The sequence below is a fragment of the Theropithecus gelada genome, unplaced genomic scaffold, assembly GCF_003255815.1.
Source record: "Theropithecus gelada isolate Dixy unplaced genomic scaffold, Tgel_1.0 HiC_scaffold_16113, whole genome shotgun sequence".
Lineage (NCBI taxonomy): Eukaryota > Metazoa > Chordata > Mammalia > Primates > Cercopithecidae > Theropithecus > Theropithecus gelada.
The window spans coordinates 19,481-25,715 of NW_020257895.1; the positions used below are offsets into that span (position 1 = coordinate 19,481).

The 6,235-nt window shown below is 40.9% G+C and overlaps 1 pseudogene; it reads right to left on the reverse strand.

Moving 5' to 3' along the window:
* Nucleotides 1-2,848: 2,848 nt before the first annotated feature.
* On the reverse strand, nucleotides 2,849-3,305 carry LOC112617373 (annotated as a pseudogene).
* Nucleotides 3,306-6,235: the final 2,930 nt, after the last annotated feature.

Sequence of the window (6,235 nt, forward strand, 5' to 3'; positions counted from 1 at the left end):
TGTGCAGTCTTCCTTTCTATCAATAACTGATGACAGTGATTTCTGTGATGTGTTCTTAATGTTCTTGATAATTTTGACTAGTTGTTACTGATATGAGCAGGGAGTTCTCCAATTCAAGCAGTCAGTAACTGACACTAAACTAACAAAGTTCAAAGAACATTTGAAGTGTGTCAGATATTATTCACCTATTTTTTTCTATGTAATATCCTGTTAAGTTAAAATGCCTTGAGAAAAGTTTACCTTAGTAGATTAAGGAAATAGATACTTAAAAATATAATGTATAAACATTTCTTTTATTTTACCATTTTGAAAAAAATTACACTAAAAGCAAAGGAAATAGCATGGAAGTGATGTAAGAGCAAGTAATATGAAAAGTTTGCAAATCTAACAAAACAAGTTACCAAAACCCCTTTTGATGACAAACAGATTTCCTTAAATTTTGATGTTACCATGAGAATATTAAGAAAACTTTAAAAGTGTTCATACTTTGGAAGACATTCAATGAAATTAGTCTGGTAAAAAATCTAGTAAAAATAGTATTTTAGATGCAGAAGTATATAGAAAAAACACAAGCAAATCAGTGCAGAAATAGGACCATGGATTCATAGAATTTTAGAGATTAAAGAGAAAGTGAGGAAATTTGAATGAAGTATGAAATTTAATGAGTAATAATGGATTGATATTTGTTCATTGATCATTACAAATGTACCACACTCAGGTATGATGTTAATAATAGAGGAACTAAGCAGATTCCTAGGCTGTTTCTGCATTGGTAAAATTCATGTACATATGAAGTACTTAATGAATGGTATCATTCTTAAGGTATTATAACTTGTGGTGATGTCAGTAATCATCTACTACATGACAACTTCTAGAGATTCATAGGATTGTGATATTTGTTATGCTAAGGCCTCCTGAACAAAAATGGCACTTTATTTAGAAGGTGCATCAGTGTATTAGTTATTTGTGTTAAGAATTACCTCAAGGCCAGGTGCGGTGGCTCACGCCTATAATCCCAGCAATTTGGGAGGCCAAGGCAGGTGGATCACCTGAGCTCAGGAGTTCGAGACCAGCCTGGCCAACATGTTAAAACCCCGTCTCTACTAAAAATACAAAAATTAGCTGGGCATGGTGGTGGGGACCTGTAATCCCAGCTACTCAGGAGGCTGAGGCAGTAAAATTGCTTGAACCCGGGAGCCAGAGGTTGCAGTGAGCCGAGATCACGCCATTGCACTCCAGCCTGGGTGAGAAGAGTGAAACTCCATCTCAAAAAAAAAAAAAAGAAAAAAAAAGAAAAAAAAAAAAGAATTACCTCAAAATCTGGTAGATTAAAGCACTAAATATTATCTCACAATTTCTGCTGTGGTTCAGGAATTTAGGAGCAGCTTACCTGGGGGTTCTGGCTCAGGGTCCCTCATGAGTTTGCAGTCAAGATGTCATCCTGAACTAGAGTTATTTTATTTTTTTACACAATGAATTACTTTTATTTCAGTATGCATCCACATTTCAGCATTTAGTGGCTCTGAACAGAAACTGGAAAGACACAGCAATTTGCCAGGAGGTCAAGCCCGCCAATTTCAGGGATCTGCTGTGCACACTGGGTTCTTTCTTAATCCCTGCTGAGGATCTTGAGAAGCAGCAGCAGCACCAAAACCAAGGCATGCACTAGATTCAAGGTTCTTTCTGTTCCAGTTGTCAGATTCCAAACTAGACCTCAATGGATTGCAAGGATGACCAAATGAAAGCCCTGTTTAAAACTTCTTCAGTTTTTAAAAGCAAAAGCAATTACAGGAAAGTAAAACAATTCAGAGGGATCATGTGTGCTTACAGGTGTCTTCTTGTGGTCTTTCTCCAATTTCAACCACCAAGGACTCCGAGAGCCGGCAGGTCTGAGTAACCCTGGTGACTTTCCTTTTCACCTTACCAAAACCTGAGCTAAAAACAATGCATCAGCTGATGACAGCAGAGGATGGCAGGGCTGAGGACCCAATATTCATTTCCCAGGCTGGTGGAGAGTGAATAAGTACGGTTCCAAAACTAATCAAGGGAGGTTAGAGACTTTCTACCCTTACCTGATGGCTTCTGGCCAAAGCAAGGAAGTGTCATGGAAAGTACTGAGTGGTGATGGTGCAAAAAGGAACTTGAGGAGGGAAGAAAAAGCAGCATCCCTCTATAAAGGTGGGGGAGAGAAGATACGGGGAAAGCCCTGAATTCCTTACCAAAGGCCAATCTCAGAGGGGAGCGGAGGGGTTACAATCTATGCTTCTGCCAAAGGCAGGAGTGGAGAAGTGTGGGGAAAGGATGATGGATTGGAAGGGGCATCATTTAAGACTTAAAGAAACCAGGGGTGCAGGCGAAGCACCCCACACACCCAGCAGTAGTCCCACAGGCTGCAACCTGAAACCTTCACATCCACTTTAACAAGCCAAGCTAGAGGGCTGTTGTTGCAGGGAAGTGGGAGGTGGGAGGGTAAGGGGAGAAGGTAGAGACCCCCAGGCCATGTAATCAGCAAGGTGATTGTGTGATGTTTCTTTTCACAGTTGAGTTACATGTGCCTCACTAGTTCTGATGGGAATCAATTAGAATTTCTTGATTCCAGAAATTCAACTATGTGGACAGTGGTTACACTTGATAGGATGATTTGTTATAGCACAATTTATATATTTCAAATGGACAAAAAATTAGTATCATTTACAGTATCTTAAGATAAATTTCCTTTGAATGGGAGCTTCCTTTCCAGTACTTTGAGGTCTACACGATGTATCTAGAAAATTTACTACTGTGGAAAATGAAGACTGCTTAAATCGAATCGGGGGGAAGCGGAGGGGCCTGTGGTTTTTCTTTTTGATTAATTGCTGTAACACTGTCCTTCAGGCGGCTGAGGGAGTTTCGTATTTTCTTTAGACATCATTAGGCGCTGAAGCTCTTGCAGGACAACTTTGATGCTATATGAATTCTGCCATTTTGCTAGCACTTATATGGCTTTTGGGTCCACCACTCCATTAGAACTATTAACGCCATGTATATTAATTTTTGTTACAAATCTTACAAAGGGGGTGCTAGTGAGTATTTAGGTCCACATTCTATTTTAAGGCTGAATATTTGGTTTTCATAAATTGTTCTTGGAGGCCCAATTATCATCCCTGTCCATCTTGTAAGTGTCCTGTCTTCATCATTTTCTAGACCTCAGCTAACTGTGCCATCTCCTACTCCTTTCTGGCCTTCTTCGAGTTCTTCCAACAGTCGGAAATTGTGAGGGACTTTTACTCCTGAGCCATGGTGGCTGCCATCTTGCGTTGCTGACACTTGAAGGCCAGCCCCGAACTACAGTCATCTTAAGGCTGACTGTCCTCAGATAGCCCAAGTTCTTGGGCTTCCTGTTGGCAGGAGGACTGAGTTTTTGCCATATGGACATTGCATAGTGCAGCTTGAGTATCCTTATGACATGGCAGCTGGCTTTTCCCAGAGCGAATAATCTAAGTCAAAGAACCAGGAGAAAGCCACAAAGCCTTTTATGTCCTAATTTTGGAAGTCACACACGGTCACTTCTGCCACATTGTATTTGTTAGAAATAAGCCAATAAATATAATCCATACTCAAAAGGAGGAGAATTAGGCTCCACTTTTTGAAAGGGGTACAATTAAATAATTTGTGGACATATTTTAAAATCACTGCAATCAATAAGGAAATTCATGTAGAAAAAGACTTTAAAGATGTTTCTGATGTTGCTAACTTAGGAAAGAAAAGTATTCACCCTTTGTTACCATAACCAGGCAGGTGGACCTAGATTTCCTATAACATTTCCTTACACCAAATTTATTCCCCCCGTTTTCTTCTTAAAATATGTCTGCTATAACAAATTACTGTAAACTGGGTGGCTTAAACAACAGAAGTTTATTCTTTCACAGTGCTGGAGGTCAGAAGAAAATCAAGGTGTTAGCAGGGCTATACTCTCTCTAGAGGTTCTAGAGGAGAATGTTTTTGCCTCTTCCAGTTTCTAGTGATTCTTGGCATCCTTGACTGTTAATGGTGTCATTCCAGTCTGTGTCGTCATGGTGGCATTGCTTCTTCCTATCTGTGTTATCTTTCTTTGCCTTGTAAAGACACTTGTCACTGGATTTAGAGCTCACCTGGACAATCTAGGATAACGCTCCTCTTAAATTTTTTTTTGTTTTTGAGATGGAGTCTCGCTCTGTTGCCCTGGCTGGAGTGCAGTGGCACTATTTTGGCTCACTGCAACCTCCGCCTCCTGGGTTCAAGCTACCTCAACCTCCCAAGTCGCTGGGATTACAGGTGCAGGCCACCATGCCTGGCTAATTTCTGTATATTTAGTAGAGATGGGCTTTCACCATGTTGCCCAGGCTGGTCTTGAACTCCTGACCTCAGGTGATTCGCCCGCCTCTACCTCCCAAAATGCTGGGATCACAGGCGTGAGCCACCATGCTAGCTCTTAAAATTCTTAACTACATATTTTGCCTTATAAGGTAATATTCGGTCTGTTACTATATACGGCAATAGTAATGGGTTCTGGGGATTAGGCCATGTCTTTTTGGTCACCATTTAGTCCACCACACCTAGTATCTCTATTAATTTGCATGGCAAAATTGAAGAACAAAAAGATCTCTATTGGCCAGTTGTGGTGGCTCATGCCTCCTAGTACCTTAGGAGGCCAAGGCTGGAGAATCACTTGAAGCCAGGAGTTCAAGACCAACCTGGGCAATATAGTGAGACCCCACTTCATATATACATACACACACACACACACTTAAAATTAGCCAGGTGTGGTGATGCACACCTATAGTCCTAATTACTCAGGAGGCTGAGGCTCAGGAGGATCACTTGAGCCCAGGAATTTGAGTTTACAGTTAGCTATATGATTGTACCATCACACCCTAGTCTGGATAGCAGAGTCAGACCCTGTCTTGGAAAAAAAAAAGATACTTAACCCTAAAGTTTGACCACAACTTTAAAAAACGTATTTATTTATTTATTTTATATGGAGTCTTGCTCTGTCACCCAAGCTGGAATGCAGCAGCATGATCTTGGCTCACTGCAACCTCCACTTCCTAGGTTGAAGCGATTCTCCTGCCTCAACCTCCCAAGTAGCTGGGACTATAGGCATGTGCCACCACGCCTGGCTAATTTTTTTGTATTTTCAGTAGAGATGGGGTTTCACCATGTTGGTCAGGCTGGTCTCGAACTCCTGGCCTCAAATGATCTGCCCACCTTGGTCTCCCTGAGTGCTGGAATTACAGACATGAGCCACCATGCCTGGCTGTATTTATTTTGAGACAGGGTCTCACTGTGTTACACAGGCTGGAGTGCAGTGGTGCGATCTCAGCTCACTACAGCCATGACCTTCCAGGCTCAAGCAATCCTCCCACTTCAGCCTCCCAAGCAGCTGGAACTACAAGCATGCATCACCATGCCCAGCTAATTTTTTGTTTATTTTTTGTAGAGATGGTCTTACTGTCTTGCCCAGGCCAGTCTTGAACTCCTCAGCTCAAGTGTTCTTCCTGCTTGGCCGCCTCAAGTGTTGGAAATGATTACTGGCATAGGCCACTGTGCTGGGCCTCTTATTTTTATTTTACCTTATTTATTTTTTTAAGAGACAGAGTCTTGCTCTGTCACCCTGTTTAGAAAGCAGTGGCACAATCATAGCTCACTGCAGCCTTGATCTTCTGGCCTTAAGTGATCCTCTCACCTCAGTCTCCCAAGTAGCTACGACTACAGGTGTACACCATCATACCTGGACAATTAAAAAAATAAAATACACACACATTTTCTTTTAAAGAGATGGGGTCTCACTATGTCGCCCAGGCTGATCTCCAACTCCTGGTCTCAAGTGATCCTCCTGCCTTGGCTTCCCAACGTGCCGAGATTACAGGTGTGAGCCACTGCACCCAGCAATGTTCCTTTAAAATTTGCTTTAAATAATTAAGATAATAAAATACCTGTAAACTCCTTTTTGGAAAAAGTGAGATGATTTTTTCAAAGTGTGATATAAGATTGAGAAATATTATTTCAGTTAATTTTAATAATCAAGTATTTTGAAAAAATAAAAAACATGAATAACACCCATGTACTCAACACCTATATTAACATTTTTCCTTTTATAAAATAAGGAAAACATTACAGATATAGTTGAAGACCCAGTATTCCCTTCCCATTTTATTTTCCATGTCTTCCTCTTCAGAGATAATAATACTATCCTGAATTTGGTATTTACCTTTAT